Genomic DNA, 26,024 nt, shown 5'->3' on the forward strand with positions numbered 1-26,024 from the left:
TTTTCTAAGGTTTCACCCATCTTTATCCAAAACCCCACTGGCTGCGTTAAGATCAGAGCTCTGTACAGCAGCTAATCTTAACAAAAATTGTATGAAATGTCATATCTTCTCGGTCTGAAATCATCCATCACGTACTGCGACAACAATACACAGCTTGAAAATGAATAGGCTTTATTGGATTTGCAACTTTACCTTTGTTTTAGACAGAAATTATAAATTACCTTAACAACGAAGAAGGATCGATAGCAAGCACAAAACAGGCACAGACTGTCATGTCATGTAACCGATGTACATGTCTTCTTGTCTTTTAAGGAGTGATTAAATGCTACGAATGAAAAGGCGAGTAAAACAAAAGGAACAAAGTATTGCTCCGAAACAGAAGAGTAGCTCCTCTCTCACGGGATGCTGACGTTCATAAAGGGAACTATTTTGTACGAAACTTTTCGCACCGTTGATTGATCGAGATATTTGATGTAGTGATGTAATTCAATTGGCAAAGATTTCAGGACCATGGACCGCGCCTGCATGTGGTGGTTACTAAGGTACAGAATAACAGTTTCAGTGATAGGCTACTATCACAGCACTTAGCCTAAATTTGGTTAGATTTTGGTCAAAAGAAGTTCAGAGTCGGCTGCATATGAGTGGTGTAGCCAACTGTACCCTACTTTTTCTGTAGTGGAAGTGGCAGCAAAATAAAAGGTGGAAGTGGCAGTGAGGTCAGGCGGCCGCAGAATAACTTCTATTCGCTCGCTTTCATCTGCATTGGCCTTTTAACCCTCACTGCATTTTCAGGTCATTTGTACCCCCTGCGAATACAAAATGCTCAGTTCCATGGCGCTCACGTCATCTGTGAAAGTAGTACAATAATATCAACACAGACGGAGAGAGTCTAGTCCAGCGGTGTGTGTGGATTTTAACTACCACATGGTGGAGCACAGCCTCATCAAACTTTGTTCTGGTTTTAAACCCTGAACTGGGAAACAAAGTTCAACATTTGGAAAACATATTATTCAAAGCAAAAAGTTTCTCTGCAATCAACTTTAATGGATTGTAAACTCAGAAGCCCACATGTTTCGTCTCTCCTAAAAATGCCAACCACACGCTTGTGCTGAGAAAACGGATTGCGATGATTGTGCCCAACGTGAGCCTCAGCGGCTGCACAAGGACCAATAGCGCGCTGTGTGCGGTTGCTGGAGACAGGAATCTGGAAGCGTCATACCGCACCAGCCTAAGCCCGACCGGGAACCTGATAGTCGCTGTGTGTTTGGGCTTTATTGGTACCTTCGGATTCCTCAACAACCTCCTGGTTCTTGTCCTCTTCTGCCGTTACAAGGTGCTGCGCTCGCCTATCAACCTGCTACTAATTAACATTTCCTTCAGCGATCTGCTTGTGTGTGTGGTGGGCACTCCGTTCAGTTTCGCGGCAAGTACGCAAGGAAGATGGCTCATAGGAAAAAGTGGATGTGTATGGTACGGCTTTGCCAATTCACTATTTGGTAAGTGTACTATAGAGTTGCTTCATTATTAGCGTTTGGTTATGTTTCAAATGTGGTTGTAAAAGAGGTATAGGCTATCCTCGATGTGGTGTGCGCTTTTGGAATCTGGCCAGCACAATGCGTAGAGGGGATATGCTTGGTATTCTATTTTTATAGTTTACTTTGAATATTACAACTGCATATCAATAGTCATCAGTTCCAACCGTAGCATGCATGATGGGTCCTTTCTATTCAAACTTCCATATATCACCAATTAATATCTTGTTTCGACATCCCCTTCTGAAGTCTCTGACTCATTTGTGATAGATAATAAGATGTAGAAAAAAAGAAGAAAAAAAAAAAAATATATATATATATATATATATATATATCTTGTCATACACATTAAATCAGGCTAGTTAAACATGATCTCTGCTTGATTAAACTGCATTATGGTGTTCACTGTAGGTTGGCTACATGAAAATAACTCTGCATCAAAAACAAACCTTATTTGTTAACTGTTTAGACATTTTGTTTAGTCTTCATTTAAAGTGCACGCCCGACTGTGTTGTGAGTCAAATTGGGTATTTAGTCTGTTAAAATATAGTAGTTTTCACACGATTCATATGCGGTCTTCAAAGGATAATGAAATGCATTTGAGGGCACCAACAGGTCGGATATCAAATCATATCAAATGTATTTATATAGCCCTTCTTACATCAGCTGATATATAAAAATGCTGTACAGAAACCTAGCCTAAAACCCCAAACAGCAAGCAATGCAGGTGTAGAAGCACGGTGGCTAGAAAAAACTCCCTAGAAAGGCCAAAACCTAGGAAGAAACCTAGAGAGGAACCAGGCTATGAGGGGTGGCCAGTCCTCTTCTGGCTGTGCCGGGTGGAGATTATAACAGAACATGGCAAAGATGTTCAAATGTTCATAAATGACCAACATGGTCAAATAATAATAATCACAGTAGTTGTCGAGGGTGCAATAAGTCAGCACCTCAGGAGTAAATGTCAGTTGGCTTTTCATAGCCGATCATTGAGAGTATCTCTACCGCTCCTGCTGTCTCTAGAGAGTTGAAAACAGCAGGTCTGGGACAGGTAGGACGTCAGGTGAACAGGTCAGGGTTCCATAGCCGCAGGCAGAACAGTTGAAACCTGAGCAGCAGCACGGCCAGGTGGACTGGGGACAGCAAGGAGTCATCATGCCAGGTAGTCCTGAGGCATGGTCCTAGGGCTCAGGTCCTCCGAGAGAGAGAAAGAAAGAAAGAGAGAAAGAGAGAATTAGACAGAGCATACTTAAATTCACACAGGACACCGGATAAGACAGGAGAAAAGCTCCAGATATAGCAGACTGACCCTAGCCCCCTGACACATAAACTACTGCAGCATAAATACTGGAGGCTGAGACAAGAGGGGTCAGGAGACACTGTGGCCCCATCCGATGATACCCCCGGACAGGGCCAAACAGGCAGGATATAACCCCACCCACTTTGCCAAAGCACAGCCCCTACACCACTAGAGGGATAACTTCAACCACCATCCTGAGACAAGGCCGAGTATAGCCCACAAAGATTTCTGCCACGGCACAACCCAAGGGGGGCGCCAACCCAGACAGGCAGACCACGACAGTGACTCAACCCACTCAAGTGACACACCCCTCCTAGGGACGGCATAGAAGAGCACCAGTAAGCCAGTGACTCAGCCCCTGTAATAGGGTTAGAGGCAGAGAATCCCAGTGGAGATAGGGGAACCGGCCAGGCAGAGACAGCAAGGGCGGTTCGTTGCTCCAGAGCCTTTCCGTTCACCTTCACACCTTCACCTGGGCCAGACTACACTCAATCATAGGACCTACTGAAGCGATAAGTCTTCAGTAAAGACGTAAAGGTTGAGACCGAGTCTGCGTCTCTCACATGGGTAGGCAGACCATTCCATAAAAATGGAGCTCTATAGGAGAAAGCCCTGCCTCCAGCTGTTTGCTTAGAAATTCTAGGGACAAATAGGAGGCCTGCGTCTTGTGACCGTAGTGTACGTGTAGGTATGTACGGCAGGACCAAATCAGAAAGATAGGTAGGAGCAAGCCCATGTAATGCTTTGTAGGTTAGCAGTAAAACCTTGAAATCAGCCCTTGCCTTAACAGGAAGCCAGTGTAGGGAGGCTAGCACTGGAGTAATATGATCACTTTTTTGGTTCTAGTCAGGATTCTAGCAGCCGTATTTAGCACTAACTGAAGTTTATTTAGTGCTTTATTCGGGTAGCCAGAAAGTAGAGCATTGCAGTAGTCTAACCTAGAAGTAACAAAAGTATGGATTCATTTTTCAGCATCATTTTTGTACAGAAAGTTTCTGATTTATGCAATGTTACGTAGATGGAAAAAAGCTGTCCTTGAAATAGTCTTGATATGTTCGTCAAAAGAGAGATCAGGGTCCAGAGTAACGCTGAGGTTATCATGTCCTTTCAACAACCAGATTGTTTTAACAACAGTGTGCTATCTGTCACATTTTTTGTTGGGAGACTGTAGCAAGAGTGCAAGATTGTAAAGTCAAAGATAGATTCCCCATAGGCTTCCTCGCCAAGAATGAGAGTATAGATACAATTGTATTGCACAGGAGATGCTTCAAGAGCTTTAGTCACAATCAACTGTGGGTGTTATAGCTGTCTATTTACTGCTAAACCATGCAGTGATATGGTTCGATGCCTGTACTGTAAAACCTTGAAATGTGACACGTTTTTAACCAAGACGTCAATGTTTAAAACTTAAACATTAGGCATTTAGGTACATTAAGCATTTTGATTTGTTAGTATTCTCATCTTAAACACAGGCTTTCAGAATACAGAATTAAACATGATAGTCAGCTTTTTCCAGTCAGTTCCAACCAGGAGAACATCTATATCTCCTGAGTGTTTCGATTTTAAACACAAGTGTTTACTTTCCTATCATTCTGTTTTGAGTGCATCTAATCATTAGAAATGTATGTGACCTTCCATGTCTTTTATTCAGTTCAGTGTTAGGAATGTCTGTCACCTTACCTACATTTCAGCGCAACTGAACATGTCATTTAATTTAATAAATATTTGTAATTGCGTGGTGTTATTACTCCACCTTGTTAAATGTATTTCTGTTAACTCAGAGTGAAAAAGATGTAGGAGGGGCCTCATCATTTTTCCCAGTATGCTTTGTTGAAGGTAGATTTTTAGAATAGTTTGTTTTAATATCTATTTAATTTCCTCATGCACATTGATTAATTAATTAATCTATACAAAGATAAATAACTGGCATTTTTCTAAACTAATCCAATCTGTTAGCTAGTCTTGTTTATTAAGTCCTTCACCATAGTAGTCATTCAGGGTACAGGTTGATTGTGATAAAATATTCAAATTCTTGAATATCCTCCCTCACTTCATAAACCAGCGTATTGTGACATACAGGTCTGATGTGGCCCGTGAGCCAGGATTTTCAGACCTCAATGTCGAGGATAACTAGGCCATAACTAAAGGCCTTATGTAATGTATAAGATGTTACCATAAAGGGTTTACTTTTAATTTAAATACATTCACTAAGGCAGTCACTTGGTGAAAGCTTCAGGAATAGAATTTATTTAATGCAGCAACCAGGTCTCTGTCACTAACAAACACAGTCATTCTCATTCACTCAAAAGGCACGCTGGGAAATATGAAAATACGTATTTTACACCCTACAGTGTTAAAACAACACTCTCAGTGTTTAGTGTTTAAAACCTAAACACATTGTGAGAATAAACTTGTTAATGTGTTTAAAAAGTGTTACAGCGAATAAACATGTTCTGGTGTTTACGATCTAAAAACACTATGACGTGTTTTCATTGAAATTCTAAATCCCTTGATGCATTTAAAAAGTGTTACAAAAAAGTGTTTAGTTATGTGTTCAGATCATAAACACTTGGTTTTACACTGTACCAGAGATTCAGGATACCATTGACTTAATTTTCTGTGATTTCAAGCTAACTGAAATAATCACTTCAACAGTGACTCTGAGTAATTTTATCAGTCCTACTCTGTGATGCTGCTTCAGTCCCTCACAGATGTCTGGAGTTTAGAACTGTGCCATATTGGCTTCTCATGAGTTAAGTTGTCTGAGTGTTAGATAATGAAGGTTATGTAAATACTCCACTCGGGCTTATTCAGAGATATCGGTCTGCCTCTTTGTGTGGTTTTTACTGTTGTTTTTGGAGTTGGGCACCCTCCTAATCTCTCCTAATTGTCCAAAGCCCAGCTCATTTGCTGCCTTGCACATTAAACTGTCCAAAGTGCATTAGTCCATCCAACCAGGCCTCAATAGGCTGTAAAGGAAGAATCATCAATGTTCCTGTGATCTGTTTGCTGATATAAACACACATTTATTGAAACTGGCCATATGTGGGCTGCTCGGGTTGTTCTAGGCCAGAACCAGTGCATATCCTCTTTTTATAACATCTCAGGCTCTCTGCTATCTTAATAGAACAGTATTTAGCAGCTATAGCTCCTTTTAATAGTCTCCATAAGCTTGTTTAAAGCCCCACTGGCAAATTGTGTTTTAATGTGTCCAGACCTGCATTAATACTCATTGACAACATTTTAAAATAAAAATGTCATGTTTCAACCCAGTATGGTACATCTAAACCAGTTTTAACTGCCCCAATCACACCCAAACCTAGTCCCTCTCCTTTGACCACACATGATAAAAGATGGAATGTCAGCCCCTAAGACATGTTGTCACGAAGATATATACATGTTGGTTTTCCATCTGCCCCTTGTCATTAAGAGATGCTGGCAGTGCAGAGACATTCAGGGGGCTACAGTCTAAAAATGGCACATCCCAACTTTATATCATGAATCCAGTTTTTTTCTATTGAATTTTGCTAAACAATGCATGTTCCATTAAAAAGCTTTTCCACACTGGTTTGGCTGTGGCGGTGAGCCATGGCGAACAACAGAATACAACCATCACTTAGGCCTATTGAATACAGATGCATTTTTCATAAAAAATTATGTTTAGTGATACTCCAGCATGGTTTAATTCATTCATTGTTTGGGAAATTAAGTGGAAATTTACAGAAAATTGATATTTTCCTGTCTTCAACAGCTTATTTCTAAAACAAAAAAAGGGTGCTTTTCGGTAGAGCTATGGGCAGTATCATAAAATATTTACAACTTAATTTAATACAGGAACATTGTTAGTGCATCCCTTCAGGTTAGATAAGTGATATCCTTGTGACATTGTTAAAACTTTTTTTACTCGCAGAACTATCTTGACCTTTCCTCTTCTTAAATAGTTTTTTGCCTCCAAATTGAAAGGAAGCTCACATAGCATCACACCAGCTCCCAGAGTTTTGGCTGGGACATTTCATTGTGATCATTTCAAGTCTCTTAGTCTTGATTTATTGCTTACTAAGTTACCCACTATATGAGACATTCAGTGGTTCTGCGTTACTTATATTAGCCACTGAAGTGATAACAGTACGCTCCACAAGGAGCCAATTTACTAACCCTTTGACAAGTTTTGGCATCTGAATCTGAGGCATGGTGTGTGGTTGCTAGGCACTGTTGCTCCCAGACATCAACAAGGGTCCATTTTCCATTGGCTGTGGCTGAGGAATTACTCAGAGTCACCTTTTGAAGTGATTATTTCTCAGTTTCAGTGTTATGCACTCAGGCTTGTAGGATCTGTCTTAGACAGGCTTGTAGGATCTGTCTTATACAGGCTTGTCAGAAAAAATACTCAGTGGAAGAACAATATGTATCATAAATCATGAGAATAAGAAATAATGACTTAGAGGGGAACAAAACAGAAAGTATACACATTTATAGTATACACACAATTTAAATGTGTTTGGTATGAAATATTTACCATTGTGTAAAGCAAGAGGCTGCAGTAGTCAGCACCCACACATATACTGTTAAGCATCTTTCCATATACACAAGAGTTCACTAAGCTGAGCTCTGCTGTAACATCAAATCAAAATAAAATAAAATATTATTGGTCACATACACGTGTTTAGCAGATGTTATTGCGGGTGTAGTGAAATGTTTGTGTTTCTAGCGCCAACAGTGCAGTAATATCTAACAATTTCACAACAATACACACAATACACACACATCTAAGTAAAGGAATGGAATTAAGAATATATACATATTTGGACGAGCAATGTCAGAGCGGCATATACTAAGGTACAGTAGAATATAATAAAATCAAATTTTATTTGTCACATGTACCGAATACAACAGGTGTAGGTGTACCTTACAGTGAAATGCTTACTTACAAGCCCTTAACCAACAATGCAGTTTTAAGAAAAAAAGTGTTAAGTTAAAAATAGAAGTAACAAATAATTAAAGAGCAGCAGTAAAATAACAATAGTGAGGCTATATACAGGGGGTACTGGTGCAGAGTTAATGTGCGGGGGCACCGGTTAGTCGAGATAATATGTACATGTAGGTAGAGTTAAAGTGACTATGCATAGACAAACAGAGAGTAGCAGCAGCGTAAAAGAGGGGGGGGGGCAATGCAAATAGTCTGGGTAGCCATTTTATTAGCTCTTCAGGAGTCTTATGGCTTGGGGGTAGAAGCTGTTAAGAAGTCTATTGGACCTAGACTTGGTGATCCGGTACCGCTTGGCGTGCGGTAGCAGAGAGAGCAGTCTATGACTAGGGTGGCTGGAGTCTTTGACACCGTCTGGTATAGAGGTCCTGGATGGCAGGAGGCTTGGCCCAGTGCACACTATCCTCTGTAGTGCCTTGCAGTCGGAGGCCGAGCAGTTGCCATACCAGGCAGTGATGCAACCAGTCAGGATGCTTTCGATGGTGCAGCTGTAGAACTTTTTGAGGATCTGAGGAACCATGCCAAATCTTTTCAGTCTCCTGAGGGGGAATAGGCCTTGCCGTGCCCTCTTCACGACTGTCTTGGTGTATTTGGACCATGATAGGTTGTTGTTGATGTGGACACCAAGGAACTTGAAGCGCTCAACCTGCTCCACTACAGCCCAGTCGATGAGAATGGGGGCGTGCTCGGTCCTCCTTTTCCTTTAGTCCACAATCTTCTCCTTTGTATTGATTACGTTGAGGGAGAGGTTGTTGTCCTGGCGCCAGGTCTCTGACGTCCTCCCTATAGGCTGTCTCATCGTTGTCGGTGATCAGGCCTACCACTGTTGTGTCATTGGCAAACTTAATGATGGTGTTGGAGTCATGCCTGGCCATGCAGTCATGAGTGAACAGGGAGTACAGGAGGGGACTGAGCATGCACCCCTGAGGGCCTCCTGTGTTGAGGGTCTTGGTGGCGGATGTGTTGTTACCTACCCTTACCACCTTGGGGCGGCCCGTCAGGAAGTCCAGGATCCAGTTGTAGAGGGAGGTGTTTAGTCCCAGGGTACTTAGCTTAGTGATGAGCTTTGAGGGCACTATGGTGTTGAACGCTGAGCTGTAGTCAATGAATAGCATTCTCTCATAGGTGTTCCTTTTGTCCAGATGGGAAAGGGCAGTGTGGAGTGCAATAGAGATTGCATCATCTGTGGATGTGTTTGGGCGGTATACAATTTGTAGTGGGTCTAGGGTTTCTGGGATAATGGTGTTGATGTGAGCCATGACCAGCCTTTCAAAGCACTTCATGGCTACAGACGTGAGTACTACGGTCAGTAGTCATTTAGGCAGGTGACCTTAGTGTTCTTGGGTACATGCTTAAAAAACTTTGATGTTACAGACTCAGTCAGGGACAGGTTGAAAATGTCAGTAAAGACACTTGCCAGTTGGTCAGCACATGCTCGGAGTACACATCCTGGTAATCCGTCTGGCCCTGCGGCCTTGTGAATGTTGACCTGTTTAAAGGTCTTACTCACATCGGCAACAGAGAGCGTGATCACACAGTCGTCTGGAACAGCTGATGCTCTCATGCATGTTTCAGTGTTACTTGCCTCAAAGCGAGCATAGAAGTCATTTAGCTCATCTGGTAGGCTCGTGTCACTGGGCAGCTCGCGGCTGTGCTTCCCTTTGTGGTCTGTAATAGTTTGCAAGCCTTGCCACATCCTACGAGCGTCGGAGCCAGTGTAGTATGATTCAATCTTAGTCCTGTATTGACACTTTGCCTGTTTGATGGTTCGTTGGAGAGGATAGCGGGATTTTTTATAGACTTCCGGGTTAGATACCCGCTCCTTGAAAGCGGCAGCTCTAGCCTTTAGCTCAGTGTGGATGTTGCCTGTAATCCATGGCTTCTGGTTGGGATATGTACGTACAGTCACTGTGGGGACGACATAATCAATGCACTTATTGATGAAGCCAGTGATTGATGTGGTGTACTCCTCAATGCCATCGGAAGAATCCCGGAACATATTCCGGAACATATTCCAGTCTGTTGTTAGCAAAACTGTCCTGTAGTTTAGCATCTTCTTCCTCTGACCATTTTTTTATTGCCCGAGTCATTGGTGGTTCCTGCTTTAGTTTTTGCTTGTAAGCAGGAATCAGGAGGATAGAATTATGGTCAGATTTGTCAAATGGAGGGCTAGCTTTGTACGCGTCTCTGTGTGTGGAGTAAAGGGGGTCTAGAGCTGTTTTCCCTCTGGTTGCACATTTAACATGCTGGTACAAATGAGGTAAAACCAATTTAAGTTTCCCTGCATTAAAGTCCCAGCGACTAGGGGCTCTGCTTCTGGATGAATGTTTTCCTGTTTACTTATGACCATATTCAGCTAATTGAGTGTGGTCTTAGTGCCATCATTGGTTTGTGGTGGTAAGTAGACAGCTACAAAGAATATAGATGAAAACTCTCCTGGTAAATAGTGTGGTCTACAGGTTATCATGAGATACTCTACCACAGGCAAGCAAAACCTTGAGACGTCCTTAGATTTCATGCACCAGCTGTTGTTTACAAATATACATAGAGGCTGCTGTTATTTCTTGCCGAAAACGCGTAAAACCTGGTAGCTGTATGTTATGCATGTCGTCGTTCAGCCACGACTCAGTGAAACATAAGATAATACAGTTTTTAAAGTACCGTTGGTAGGATATACGTGCTCGTAGTTCGTCTCTTTCATTATCCAATGATTGTACGTTGGCCAATAGGGACCGATGGTAAAGGCAGATTACCCACTCGCCGCCGGATCATTACAAGGCACCCAGACCTACGTCCCCGATATCTCCGTCTCTTTCTCTTGCGAATGACGGGGATGAGGGCCTTGTCGGGCGTTTGGAGTAAATCCTTTGTGTCCGACTCGTTAAAGAAAAAATCTTCTTCCTAGTACTGGGTGGATAATCGCTGTCCTGATATCTAGAAGCTCTTTTCGGTCATAAGAGATGGTGGCAGAAACATTATGTACAAAATAAGTTACAAATAACGTGAAAAAACACACAATAGCACAATTGGTTAGGGGACCTTAAAACGACAGCCATCTACTCCGGCGCCATTAAGGTAGAATACAGTATATACATATAAGATGAGTAATGCAAAATATGTAAACATTATTAAAGTGACTAGTGTTCCATTATTAAAGTGGCCAGTGATTTCAAGTCTATGTATATAAGGCAGCAGCATCTAATGTGCTAGTGATGGCTATTTAACAGTCTGATGGCCTTGAAATAGAAGCTGTTTTTCAGTCTCTCGGTGCCAGCTTTGATGCACCTGTACTGACCTCGCCTTCTGGATGATAGCGGGGTGAACAGGCAGTGGCTCGGGTGGATGTTTTCCTTGATGATGTTTTTGGCCTTCCTGTGGCATAGGTGCTGTAGGTGTAGGTATCCTGGAGGGCAGGTAGTTTTTCCCCGGTGATGCGTTGGGCAGACTGCACCACCCTCTGGAGAACCCTGCGGTTGTGGGGGGTGAATTTGCCGTACCAGGTGGTACAGCCCGTGACACAGCCCGTGATACAGCCCAACAAGATGCGCTAAATTGTGCATCTGTAAAGGTTTGTGAGTGATTTAGTTACCAAGCCAAATTTCTTCAGCCTCCTGAGGTTGAGGAGGCACTGTTGCGCCTTCTTCACCAAACTGTCTGTGTTGGTGGACCATTTCAGTTTGTCAGTGATGTGAACACCAAGGAACCTGAAGCTTTCCACCTTCTCCACTGCGGTCCCATCGATGTGGATAGTGGGGTGCTCCCTCTGCTGTTTCCTGAAGACCACGATCAGCTCCTTTGTTTTGTTGACGTTGAGTGAAAGGTTATTTTCCTGACACCACACTCCACACTTGTGTCGTCTGCAAACTTGATGATTGAGTTGGAGGCATGCATGGCCACGCAATCAAGGGTGAAGTGTTGTTTCCTACCTTCACCACCACTCAGGGGCAGCCCATCAGGAAGTCCAGGACCCAGTTGCACAGGTTGGGGGTTCAGACCCAGGGCCTCGAACTTAATGATGAGTTAGAAGGGTACTAAGGTTTTGAATGCTGAGTTATAATCAATGAACAGCATTCTTACATAGGTATTCCTCTTGTCCAGATGGGATAGGTCAGTGTGCAGTGAGATGGCGATTGCATGGATCTGTGGATCTATCGTCTGTGGATCTATTGGGGCGGTAAGCAAATTGAAGTGGGTCTAGGGTGTCAGGTCAGGTCAGGTAGTGAGTGCTACAGAAGTGAGTGCGACAGGGCGATAGTCATTTAGTTCAGGTACCTTTGCTTTCTTGGGTACAGGAACAATGGTGGCCATCTTGAAGCATGTGGGGACAGCAGACTGGGATAGGGAGAGATTGAATATGTCCGTGAACACTCCAGCCAGCTGGTCTGCGCATGCTCTGAGGACGCGGCTAGGGATCCCATCTCGGCCGGCAGCCTTGCGAGGGTTAATACGCTTAAATGTCTTACTCAAATCTGCCACGGAGAAGGAGAGCCCACAGTGGTCGGTAGCACTGTGTTATACTCGAAGCAGGCGAAGGTGTTTAGGTTGTCCGGAAGCAAGACGTCAGTGTCCGCGACGTGGCTGGTTTTCCCTTTGTAGTCCGTGATTGTCTGTAGACCCTGTCACATACGTGTAGTGTCTGAGCCATTGAATTACTACTACACTTTGTCTTTGTACTGACGTTTTGCCTGTTTGATTGCCTTACGGAAGGAATAACTACACTGTTTGTATTCGGCCATATTCCCAGTCACCTTGCCATGGTTAAATGCGGTGGTTCCTGCTTTCAGTTTTGCGTGAATGCTGCCATCTATCCACGGTTTCTGGTTAGGATAGGTTTTAATAGTCACAGTGGGTACAACATCTCCTATACACTTCCTGATAAACTCAGTCACCGTATCAGTGTATTCGCCGATGTTATTCTCAGAGGCTACCCGGAACATATCCCAGTCTGCGTGATCAAAACAATCTTAAAGTGTGGATTCCGATTTGTTAGACCAGCGTCCTTAGAACTGGTACTTCCTGTTTGAGTATCTGCCCATAGGAAGGGATGAGAAAAATGGAGTCGTGATCAGATTTGCCAAAGGGAGGGCGGGGGAGGGCTTTGTAGACATCCCGGGAAGTTGGAGTAGCAGTGTTTGAGTGTTTTAGCAGTGCGAGTACTATAGTCAATGTGTTGATAGAACTTCTTTTGCGTCTTCCTCAAATTTGCTTTGCTAAAATCCCCAGCTACAATAAATGCAGCCTCAGGATATGTGGTTTCCAGTTTGCATAAAGTCCAGTGAAGTTCTTTGCGGGCCGTCGTGGTATCGGTTTCAGGGGGAATATACACAGCTGTGACTATAACCAAAGAGATTTCTCTTGGGGGGACTACGGTCTGCATTTGATTGTGAGGTATTCTAGGTCGGGTGAACAAAAGGACTGTATGTTGTCACAATCACACCATGAGTAGTTAATCATGAAACATACACCCCCGCACTTTTTCTTCCCAAAGAGATATTTATTCCTGTCTGCGCAATGAACTGAGTGTTCTTGGGTATATCCCGAGAGAGCCATGTTTCCATGAAACAGGGTATGTTACTATCCCTGATGTCTCTCTGGAAGGAAATCCTCTCCCTGAGCTCGTCAACTTTATTATCCAGAGACTGAACATTAGCGAGTAATATACTCGGAAGTGGTGGGTGGTGTGCGCGCCTCCTGAGTTGGACTAGAAGTCCACTCCGAATCCCTCTTCTCTGCCGGCGGTGTTTTGGATCAGCCTCTGGAATCAGTTCAATTGCCCTGGGGGGGGGGGGGGGGGGGGGGGGTACGAACAAAGGATGTGATTTGGGAAATTCGTATTCCTGATCGTAATGGTGGTAATGCTGGTGAGTTACCGCCGCTCTGATATCCAAAAGATCTTCCTGGCTGTATGTAATAACACCCCAAAAATTCTGGGCTGACAACGTAAGAAATAACACATAAAAAAACAAAATACTGCAAAGTTGCTTAGGGGCTAGATGCACGGCTGCCCGATCTATCTGCGCCGTTTTCTTGGTTGTTTTTCTTGACAGCTGTGTGACAACAACTACTGACAAGGATAACCTCTCACTTCATATTCTCTTTCAGGCCAATTCAGAGGTGAGGTAAGTGTACACAACTCAGACTTTCATGTAAATCATTAATTGATGTCAATGGGTGACTTATGTGGAAATTTGTGTTAAGTGTGCAGATCTCAAGTCGTAATACCGTCTTTATTCTATGTTGTTAGTTGCCCAGCATAGGAACATCATATCGCTGAATAAACAATCTACCTAAAGAAAAGCACATCAACTTATCCTCAAGAGGACCCTCAAGAAGCTGTGCTCATGACATTAGCACAATATCTAGCTTTGGTTTTGAGGCTGTAAAACAGTTGAATGTTGCATACATCAGTCTTGCCATTGGACCTGAATGGCCATTATTGTAGTTAAGTGATGTCTGGAATGACTTTAAAACCTGCTGCCTCAACTTAATGGCCTGAGATGAGAACTCAGCAGGTTTAAGACCGGAAAACATTATTGCAGTCACACATCTTATTTCACATTAAAAGGGCTTGCTTAGTTAGCAGCCCTGGGCAACCATTTAGCCAGTCCAACTGCTCTTTGCATTTGTATCCTTATCTCGCAGTGTGATTGTCCTCTATTGTAATGAAAAATACTTCCTTCCTCTTTTTGAACTTCCTTCCCTCCATCATTGCTTCGTGATCCTGCATACGGTAATGCACTACATGACCAAAAGTATGTGGACACCTGCTCATCGAACATCTCATTCCAAAATCATGGGCATTAATATGGAGTTGGTCCCCCCTTTGCTGCTATAACAGCCTCCACTCTTCCGGGAAGGCTTTCAACTAGATATTGGAACATTGCTGCGGGGACTTGCTTCCATTCAGCCAAAATAACATTAGTGAGGTTGGGCATTGATGTTGGGCGATTAGGCCTGGCTCGCAGTCGGCATTCCAATTCATCCCAAAGGTGTTGGATGGGGTTGAGGTCATGGCTTTGTGCAGGCCAGTCAAGTTCTTCCACACCGGTCTCAACAAACCATTTCTGTATGGACCTCGCATTGTGCACAGGGGAATTGTCATGCTGAAACAGGAAAGGGCCTTCTACAAACTGTTGCCACAAAGTTGGAAGAACAGAATCATCTAGAATGTCATTGTATGCTGTAGCGTTAAGTTTTCCCTTCACTTTAACTAAGGCGGTTAGCCCGAACCATTAAAAAATACCCCAGACGATTATTCCTCCTACACCAAACTTTACAGTTGGCACTATGCATTCGGGCAGGTAGAGTTCTCCTGGAATCTGCCAAACCCAGATTCGTCCCTCGTACTGTCAGATGGTGAAGCGTGATTCATCACTTTAGAGAACACGTTTCCACTGCTCCAGAGTCCAATGGCAGCGAGCTTCACACCACTCCAGCCGACGCTTGGCATTGCTCATGGTGATCTTAGGCTTGTGTTCGGCTACTTGGCCATGGAAACCCATTTCATAAAACTCCAGACGAACCATTCTTGTGCTGACGTTGCTTCCAGAGGCAGTTTGGAACTCGGTAGTGAGTGTTGCAACCGAGGACAAACAATTTTAAGCACTTCAGCACTTGGCGGTCCCGTTCTGTGAGCTTGTGTGGCCTACCACTTTGTGGCTGAGCCGTTGTTGCTCCTAGACATTTCCACTTCACAATAACAGCACTTACAGTTGACCGGGTAAGCTCTAGTAGGGCATAAATTTGACGAACTTACTTGTTGAAAGGTGGAATCTTATGACAGTGCCACGTGAAAGTCACTGAGCTCTTCATTAAGGCCATTCTACTGCCAATGTTTGTCTATTGAGATTGCAATATATATATATACATTTGTCAGCAACGGATGTGGCTGAAATATCCAAATCCACTAATTTGAAGGGGTGTCCGCATACTTTTGTATATATATTGTATCTGCCTCAGGTGTACACAGGCTTTGAATTAACCTAACCTTGTCTGTTCTTGCTGAATGCAGAAGTTGGACTGTATTCTGTATATGGCCCTGATTCGTCTAGTGTTTTTTTGTCAAGGTCGGTGAGAACTCTCAACAGTATAGGGAAGCAAAATCACTCTAACGTAAAGGTCATGATACGATGGTAATGAGCAAGTCCTATAAATAGTGAATAAACACATCTCACAATACTCATTATGTATGATGGGAGGTGGGATTTCAGAGCATTAGTATTCCTATACAGAGTTGCCTTGGGTGCAGATAGCAAAGGCAGTCATTTGTACTTTATCCGTAACCTTTTATTCATACAAAGAAAAAAAGTACACAGCTTATGTTAATTGTGTAAGCCACTTTCAGATCCTGTATCTTGTCAGTGGTGCATTCTTTGACCTTTTGTGCCCGTAATTCCTTTTAAATGTATGCACCTCCTCTGGCCTTATGAAAGATAAAGCAGAGCTTCCCAAACCTTTGCAAAGGCTTCCTTTCTCTAATCTGTATCATTCCCACATTGAAAGTCATTCAGAGTGGTTGTCTTCTTTCGAAATTGAATTTATTCAACCACACAGCCTCTTCTCCATAATAAAACAGTGTATCCACTTGAGTCCAAACTTTTAACAATGGGCCTTCATTCATTTTCTTGCTGATTGTATTTTCCTTATGGTACAAAGGATTCTGAGGCAAGTTTATGTATTCTATATTGATTTTGTGAAAACGTGTTTTTGGAACAATTGGTATGGTTTTTCCATAAGGGTGATTGAACTACAGATAGTGGTATATGGTTGAACTACAGATAGTGTGCATGAAAACCTTTTGCAAAACATTTGTGGTGAGCTCTCAAGTTTATATTTGATAGGGACACTTTTGACACTGATTAAACTTTTCCAGTTGTTGAGTTAATGTCCGAAATGGAAATCAGAAATGACGGCAGTTCAGGATTTTCTCTGGCGTGGACGCCCACTCGTGTGGCTGAAATGTAGAGATCATTTTCTCAAAGTGCTCAATAGAGCTGCAGTTTCCTGTAATTCTACACATTTTGCCATGGCTAATCCTGTTCTTTTGCTCAAACATAAATACAAAATACATACTGCTAAATTCATTGTTATTGCAATTTTTAAATCTCCCTGACTGTGTAGATTATATTATTAAAAAAATATATAGTACCATTATTCTTTCTATATACTTTATCTCTGGTTTAAGTTAACACTGAAAGCGTTTTTCCACACTGAACATTACATTTTTACAGTTTGAATTTAGGTGCCCCAAAAACCGCTTAGACGGCCCACCCAAGGATTTCAAAGGCAGAAAAATCGCTGCAGTCAACTATTGGGCAAATGTAGGTATCATTTCATCCTGTGGTAAGAACTGTACAATACCAAAACATTTACTTGATTAGATTTTCTGTGAAAGACAAATACACGATGCACAAGGAACTAACCCAAAACGGGGGAAATGCTCAAGTGAATTTCATCTTATTTAGGTAATTTCAAAACATTTTGAAAATTTTGAGGATATTAGATTAAGCTGGCCTCTGATGTGAGGTCCATCGAGTTGGTGTCCCACTTCATAAGGCACTACTTTGAATAAGCAGTCCCATGTTGATTTTATGCTAGCGAGCTGGCCCAAACTTGGGCAGAGGCATCTGCTTGGCCAACTAACATAACCTAATTTCGGCGGTTGTTTCCTCCACATAATGATGGGAATATTAGATTTCATATTGCCGTCTTTGAGGAAAGGCTTTAATTATTTTTTAGTAATTCTATTTGATTTTAGTAATTTGTTGGCTGTATACAGCTCTCCATCAGCAGAGCATCGCCTTTATTATACGTTTAGATGCTTGAATATGCTGGGGTCAGTGCACAGAGAAGATACTGGGCACTTTATTAAATGGACTACCTGGATGTCTATGAATTGAAACCATGAGATGCTGTACTATTTTGGTGTCATTTTTGTAACATATTGCAATTTCATAACTTTCATAAAGCTACAAATCTCACCAGCCCAGATAGGTCAAGAGTATCAATAAAAACATCCATTAAGTTCATCAAGCAAGCTCATGTGAATCCAGTAGCCGTGATCGTATGAGGTAAATGTGATTAATATCTCTGAGCTTTGCCTGCGGCTCAGACAGTCAACAGCTGTATATTACACATGTATGCAAACACTGCTGTGAACCGGTGTGCACGCACAAATGCACGTACACTCACACCTAAACAACCTGCACTTTCAGAGCCCATGCAATATCTCCCATTGCCTGTGAGAGCTAAGAACTATACAGCAGCTCAGTGAAAGGTCTGGCCCACACTTTTAAATTAGAGGGCTGGTTGGGTCTGCTTCATTGCTGTTGGAAATCAATGGCCGTGAAGGACAGCCTCATGGATCAAATCAAATGTTTTGTCACATGCATTGTAAACAACAGGTGTAGACTAACAGTGAAATTCTTAGGGGCCCTTCCCAAAAATGCAGAGAAAGAAAATAGAGAAATAATAGAAAAGTAGTAACATGTAATAATTAAAGTAATAATAAATACACAATGAGTAACGATAACTTGGCTATATACACGGGGTACCAGTACCGAGTCGATGTGCAGGGGTACAAGGTAATTGAGGTAGAAACAATGTATTTGGACTCCTTCCTTTTTCCACATTTTGTTACGTTGTAGCCTTATTCTAAAATGGATTAAATAAAAACAAATCCTCATCAATCTACACACAATAATGACAAAGCAAAAACAGGGTTTTGAAAATGTTTGCAAATGTATAGAAAATTGAAAACAAATACCTTATTTACATAAGTATTCAGACCCTTTGCTATGAGACTCGAAATTGACCTCCAGTGCATCCTGTTTCCATTGATCATCCTTGAGATGTTTCTACAACTTGGTTGGAGTCCTCCGGTGGTAAATTCAATTGATTGGACATAATTTGGAAAGGCACACACCTGTCTATAAGGTCCCACAGTTGACAGTGCATGTCAGAGTAAAAACCAAGACATGAGGTCGAAGGAATTGTCCGTAGAGCTCCGAGACAGGATTGTGTTGAGGCACAGATCTGGGGAAGGGTACCAAAGAATTTCTGCAGCATTGAAGGTCCCCAAGAACACAGTGGCCTCCATCATTCTTAAATGGAAGAAGTTTGAAACCACCAAGACTCTTCATAGAGCTGGCTTCCCGGCCAAACTGAGCAATCGGGGGAGAAGGGCCTTGGTCAGGGAGGTGACCAAGAACCCGATGTTCACTCTGACAGAGCTCCAGAGTTCCTCTGTGGAGATGGGAGAACCTTCCAGAAGGACAACTCTCTCTGTAGCACTCCACCAATCAGGTTTTTATGGTAGAGTGGCCAGACATAAGCCACTCCACCATAAAAGAAAAAGGCACGTGACAGCCCACTTTGAGTTTGCCAAAAGGCACCTAAAGGACTCTTAGACCATGAGAAACAAGATTATCTGGTCTGATGAAACCAAGATTGAACTCTTTGGCCTGAATGCCAAGCGTCACATCTGGAGGAAACCTGGCGCCATCCCTACGGTGAAGCATGGTGGTGGCAGCATCATGCTGTGGGGATGTTTTTCAGCGGCAGGGACTGGGTGACTAGTCAGGATCGAGGGAAATATGAACGGAGCAAAGTACAGTGAGATCCTTTATGTAAACCTGCTCCAGAGCACTCAGGAACTCAGACAGGTTCACCTTCCAACAGGACAACGATCCTAAGCGCACAGCCAAGACAACACAGGAGTGGCTTCGGGACAAGTCTCTGAATGTCCTTGAGTGGCCCAGCCAGAGCCTGGACTTGAACCCGATCTAACATCTCTGGAAAGACCTGAAAATAGCTGTGCAGCGATGCTCCCCATCCAACCTGACAGAGCTTGAGAGGATCTGCAGAGAAGAATGGGAGAAACTCCCCAAATACAGGTGTGCCAAGCTTGTAGCGTCATACCCAAGACAACGCAAGGCTGTAATCACTCCCAAAGGTCTGAGCTAAGGGTCTGAATACTTATGTAAATGTAATATTTCCATATTTAAAATGTATACATTTGCAAAAATATTTAAAAAAAACTGTTTTTGCTTTGTCATTATGGGGTATGGTGTGTAGATTGAGGGAAAACATTAAATTTCAAGGGGTCTGAATACATTCCGAATGCACTGTATGTACAGTACATTTAACTAGGAATATAGTTCCTAGACAACAGGATCGATAATAAAGAGTAGCAGCAGTGTATATGCTGAGTCAAAAAGCGAGTGCAAAAACGGTTAATGCAGGTGCTATTTGTTTAACTATTTAACCAACTATTTAGCAATCTTATGGCTTGGGGGTAGAAGCCTTTCAGGGTCCTGTTGGTTCCAGGATCTGAGGCCCATGCCAAATCTTTTCAGCCTCCTGAGGGTGAAGAGGTGTTGTTGTCCCCTCTTCATGATTTTGTTGGTGTGTGTGGACTATGATAGACCCTTAGTGATGTGGACACCGAGGAACTTGAAGCTCTCGACCCGCTCCACTATAGCCCCATTGATGTGAATGAATGGGTGCGTGCTTGGCCCTCTGTTTACTGTAGTCCACAAACAGCTCTTTTATTTTGCTGACTTTGAGGGAGAGGTTGTTGTTTTAGTTACTACATGATTCCATATGTGTTATTTCATTATTCTACAATGTAGAAAATAGTAAAAATAAAGAAAAACCCTCGATTGAGTAGGTTAGTCCAAACTATTGACTGGTACTGTATATTATAATCAAAACAGTAGGACTATAGTACTTTTAAAACTCACCTCACTGTGATGATCAATTTGAAGAAAGAAGTTCAAAAGAAGGTTAAAACTGTCCCAAACATGGTTGTTGTGGATGTTGTTTCAAAACCTAACATAAAGAAATGGACAGCACTTACTAAGGTGATGATTAATTCAAAACACCCATAAGCATAGTAGAGCTTATGCATATGCATAGACTTATGAGTACAACCCCCCCCCCCCCCCCCACAAAAAAAGAAGAAATTGGATTGTGCCGTTATTAAATTCATAGTGTACCGCATAATATGTCTTTGGAACACAATTGGTCTAGCATATACTCAAAAATTAAACAAATTCAAGTAATCACCTTTGAGTGTGAACTGTATTATGTATACTGGATGGACTGGTTACCTTATGCTATGTTCCCAAAAATATCCATGAGTCTGGAAGAGAAAGTATAGCCCTAGGCGATGCTGTTGGTTCATTGATTGTGCAGGGCGGCTCATAGTTAGCCTACAATTACTGCATTTCTATTTTGAACAGCTAAGTAATAGTGCTTTTTTCCCATAGATAATTGGGTGACACATTACCTTTAGATATGCAGAATATATAACCATCACGCTTTCTCCTCCTCTCTCTCCTTTATTACTTTCTCGAGCGTGTAGACGGGCTGTCAAAAGTTTAGTGAAATATGTTTAGTTGCGTACACATGTTACTATCGATTTTCCTGAACAAATTTCACTTGGTTTCCCAAATTAAGCACTGGGTAGCTGCAGGAACAAGGTTGGAAAGCCCAAGGCATACAGAGTTTCAGCGGAATATCATAGTTCGGGGCAGACAGAGCATGCTCCTCAAACAGTGGTTGATGCATGGAGTGAAATAAGTGTTCTTATATGTATTTCTCAGCTGCTCATCAGCTGCACATCTCCGCTATAAAACCGAAGTAGCCTACAAAACGGAGCGGTGGGAAATCTTGCGGGCTCCAATAGCCATTCGAGTGTATACAGATGCCATGTCTTTTATTCGCCCTGCCCCGGTTCCTGCCCATTTCATAATCGGCCATTCTAAATCAAGATTAAAGACTTTAAATGGAGCATAATCTGATGGGTGAAAATATGACCACTTGATGAGAGAACAGCTGCGCAGCCTGAGACAAGGAACATAGCTTTTTTGCTACTTTCTCAAATCATCAATAGCCTATAGTCGCGCCATGCAGCCCATATATGTTTTGATTTCTAAGACATTCTATGGTTTGTATCATTCACAACTAAAGTTGCCAAATAACTCTGAATCTAGCATATAGGACCTTTTTCAAATGATCCCTTTTACGTTCAACATAGCCACTTCATATGCAGAGTCGCTCCTTAATAGGAAAAATATCCTTTCGATTTTCTTCAGCTAAATTGAATTATATTCTTCTTATTAAAAAAATTATATAAAATAATATAATGGCACACGATGTATTAGCATATCTTGTCAGCTAAATAAACAAGCCTATGGCATGGAGCATATCCAGATGTTTTAAGATGGCGCCGAAGAGGATGGCGGACGTTTTACATGCTCCTAACCAACAGTGCTATTTTGTTAGTTTTTTTGCGTTGTTTGTAACTTATTTTTTTTAACTTATTTTGGAAATAATATTGCTGCTACCGTCTATTATGACCGAAAAATTACTTCTGGACATCAGAACAGTGATTGCTCACCTCGAACTAGAAGAAGCTTTTTCCTTTAACGAGTTTGACAAGAAGAATATACTGCTTTCCCAAGAACAGGCCCAAATCCCCATCGTTTGCGTGAAGAAAAGACAGAGGAAAAGGGGGCGCATGTCGGGCTGCCTTCTGAGAATCTGTAGGCGAGCGAGTAAACTCCCATTGCCATCTGTTCTACTGCAATCACTGGAAAATAAAATTGATGAACTACGATTATCATTATCCTACCAACGGGACATTTAAAAACTGTAAAATCTTATGTTTCACCAAGTCGTGGCTGAACGACGACACGGATAATATAGAGCTGGCATGATTTTCCATGCACCGGCAGAACAGAGAAGCTACGTCTGGTAAAATGAGGGGTGAGGGTGTGTGTCTATTTGTCAATAACAGCGGATGCGCGATGTCTAATATTAATGGTCTCGAGGTATTGCTCACCTGTGGTAGAGTACCTTATGATAAGCTGTAGACCACACTATCTACCATGAGAGTTCTCACCTATATTATTCATAGCCGTCTATTTACCACCACAGCCCGCTGCTGGCACTAAGACCGCACTCAACCAACTCTATAAGGCCATAAGCAAACAAGAAAATGCTCATGCAGAAGCAGTGCACCTAGTGGCCGAGGACTTTAATGCAGGCAAACTTAAATCAGGTGTACCAAATTTTGTCACGTGCAACCAGAGGAAAAAAACTCTCGACCACCTTTACTCCACACACAGAGATGCATACAAAGCTCTCCCCCGCCCTCCTTTTGGCAAATCTGACCATAATTCTATCCTCCTGATTCCTGCTTACAAGCAAAAATTAAAGCAGGAAGTACCAGTGACTTGCTCAATACAGAAGGGGTCAGATGACGCGGATGCTATGCTACAGGACTGTATTGCTAGCACAGACTGGAATATGTTTCCTGGGATTCATCCAATGGCATTAAGGAGTTTACCACATTAGTCACCGGCTTCATAAGTGCATCGACGACGCCGTCTCCAAAGTGAACATGCATACATATCCCAACCAGAAGCAATGGATTACAGGCAACATCTGCACTGAGCTAAAGGCTAGAGCTGCCACTCTCAAGGAGCGGGACACTAATCCGGACGCTTATAAGAAGTCTTGTTACGACCACCGACGAGCCATCCAACAGGTAAAGCATCAATACAGGACTAAGATCGAATCCTACTACACAGGCTCTGACGCTCGTTGGATGTGGCAGGGTTTGCAAACTATGCTTTCTTCTATGCTCGCTTCGAAACAAGCAATACGGAACCATGCATGAGAGCACCAGCTGTTCCGGATGACTGTGTGATCACGCACTCCGTAGCCTATGTGAGTAAGAATTTTAAACAGGTTAACATTCACAAGGCTGCAGGGCCAGACGGATCACCAGACGCTAGCGAAACAGTCCTGTAGCTTATCATCCACTTCATCGGACCACTTCCATATTGAACTGGTACTTCCTGTTTGAGTTTTTGCTTGTAAGCAGGAATCAGGAGGATAGAGTTATGGTCAGCTTTGCCAAATGGAGGGTGAGGGAGAGCTTTGTATGCGTTTCAGTGTGTGGAGTAAAGATGATCTAGAGTTTTGATCCTCTATTTGCACAGGTGACAATTAGGTAAGACATATTTCAGTTTCCCTGCTTTATAATCACCGGCCACTAGGAGCACCGCCTCTGGATGAGCATTTTCTTGTTTGCTTATGGCCCTATACATCTCTTTGAGTGCGGTGTTAGTGCCAGCATCAGTTTGTGGTGGTAAATAGACAACTACGATAAATATAGATGAAAACTCTCTTGGTAAATAGTATGGTCTACAACTTATCATGAGGTATTATAACTCAGGCGAGCAGAACCCTCAAGATTTTCTTAATATGACAGCTGTTGTTAACAGAAAGACACTCACCTCCCCCTTGAGCTTACCCAATGCTTCCGTTTGATAATGCCAATGCATAGAAAAACCAGCTAGATGTATATTATCCATGCTCTTGTTCAGCCACGACTCTGAGGAACATAGGATAGTCTTGAACGGAGCTCATCCAGTTTGTTCTCCAGTGATTGTACGTTTGCCAATTGAACGGAGGATAGAGGCGGATAATTTATTTGTAGACTTAGTTTTGTAAGGGTGCCCGCATGCCGGCCTCTCTTACGCCGTCTTTTCCTTTTCCGAGTATCTGGGATACATAGCCCATCTGTAAATAGCCCATCCAACTACCTACCTCATCCCCATATTGTTTTTATTTACTTTTTGCTCTTTTGCACACCAGTATTTCTACTTGCACATCATCATCTGCACATCTATCACTCCAGTGTTAATTTGCTAAATTGTAATTACTTCGCTACTATGGCCTATTTATTGCCTTACCTCCGTATTCCATTTGCACACACTGTATATAGATTTTTCTATAGTCTTATTGACTGTACTTTTGTTTTTCCCATGTGTAACTCTGTGTTGTTGTTTTTTGTCGCACTGCTTTGCTTTATCTTGGCCAGGTCACAGTTGTAAATGAGAACTTGTTCTCAACTGGCCTACCTGGTTGAATAAAGGTTAAATAAAAAACATTTAAAAAAAATTGGGCCTGATCCGGGGTGAGCGGTATATCCTGCGCCCTCGACTCGTTGAAGTAGAACTCTTCATCCAAATCGAGGCTAGTGATCGCTGTTCTGATGTCCTTTTCGGTCATAGGAAACGATGGCGGAAATATTACAAATATTACGTTTCACTTCAATGAAAAAACAAACAAGATAAAGAAGATGAGGGGTCAGGTTTCTGGCTGGAGTGGTGGCTGGATATGAAATGCAGTGGCTGGATATGAAATGCTCCTTTGCAAATGCTACAGAGTAGGAAGTATGTGCATTGAAAGGTGAGAAATTATAGAATGCTCTATGGAAGCTTCTGTGGCATCTATTCATCACTGGTATCATTGGCCATCCTGCAGAATGTCTAAAAGCTAAATTCTGCATGCCCTATGCTACTTTGTGTGAAGCAATCACACTTACATGTTGTATAGTACATTGGAATCTCTTTGCAAAGTAATAACAACCTATATGGATGCATGACTTACCCTTCCAGGGTAAAACAGTAGGAAGCCAGCATACACTCAAGTGTGATATCATTTACTTGTGTCTGTATGAGCACTCCCACTAATGATTCTGCATGCATTTTAGTTAAACACCCCATAGGTAAACGTTTGTTTTAAGGCTGGAGTGTTGTGTCTGTGTTGTCTTTGACCCCCGATGAACTCCTGTATTGGCCCTGTTCTACATAGTCTGAGCAAGTGTCTGGGTTCTCGTTTCCAGGCATCGTGTCCCTCATCTCCCTGGCCGTGCTCTCCTACGAGCGCTACAGCACCATGATGGGCCCAACCAAGGCCGACTCCACCAACTACCGGAAGGTAGCCTTGGGCATCACTTTCTCCTGGTTCTACTCCTTGATGTGGACCCTGCCGCCGCTCTTCGGCTGGAGCCGCTACGGCCCCGAGGGGCCCGGTACCACCTGTTCCGTGGACTGGAAGGCCAAGAGTGCCAACAATGTCTCGTACATCCTCTGCCTCTTTGTTTTCTGCCTCATCATCCCCTTCCTGGTCATAGTCTACTGCTATGGTAAGCTGTTGCATGCAATCAAACAGGTGAGTAGGACAACCACACTTGTTTTCTTGAATTCATACATTTATTCATGTTGACTTTCATTACAGTAGCTATTGCACACAACTCTGTTACAGTGCACACTACTAAATGCATGGACTACTGTTCCTTGGTCTAGGCAGTGCTGAGTTGCAGTTAGAGACATTTGTGGCCCTCTCCGAC

At 42.6% G+C, this 26,024-nt stretch overlaps 1 pseudogene; it reads left to right on the top strand.

The window, feature by feature from the left end:
- Window positions 1–822: 822 nt before the first annotated feature.
- On the top strand, window positions 823–25,824 carry LOC115156593 (opsin-3-like; annotated as a pseudogene).
- The last annotated feature ends 200 nt before the right edge of the window (window positions 25,825–26,024 follow it).

Source organism: Salmo trutta, chromosome 21 (assembly GCF_901001165.1).
Source record: "Salmo trutta chromosome 21, fSalTru1.1, whole genome shotgun sequence".
In the NCBI taxonomy this organism is placed as follows: Eukaryota; Metazoa; Chordata; class Actinopteri; order Salmoniformes; family Salmonidae; genus Salmo; species Salmo trutta.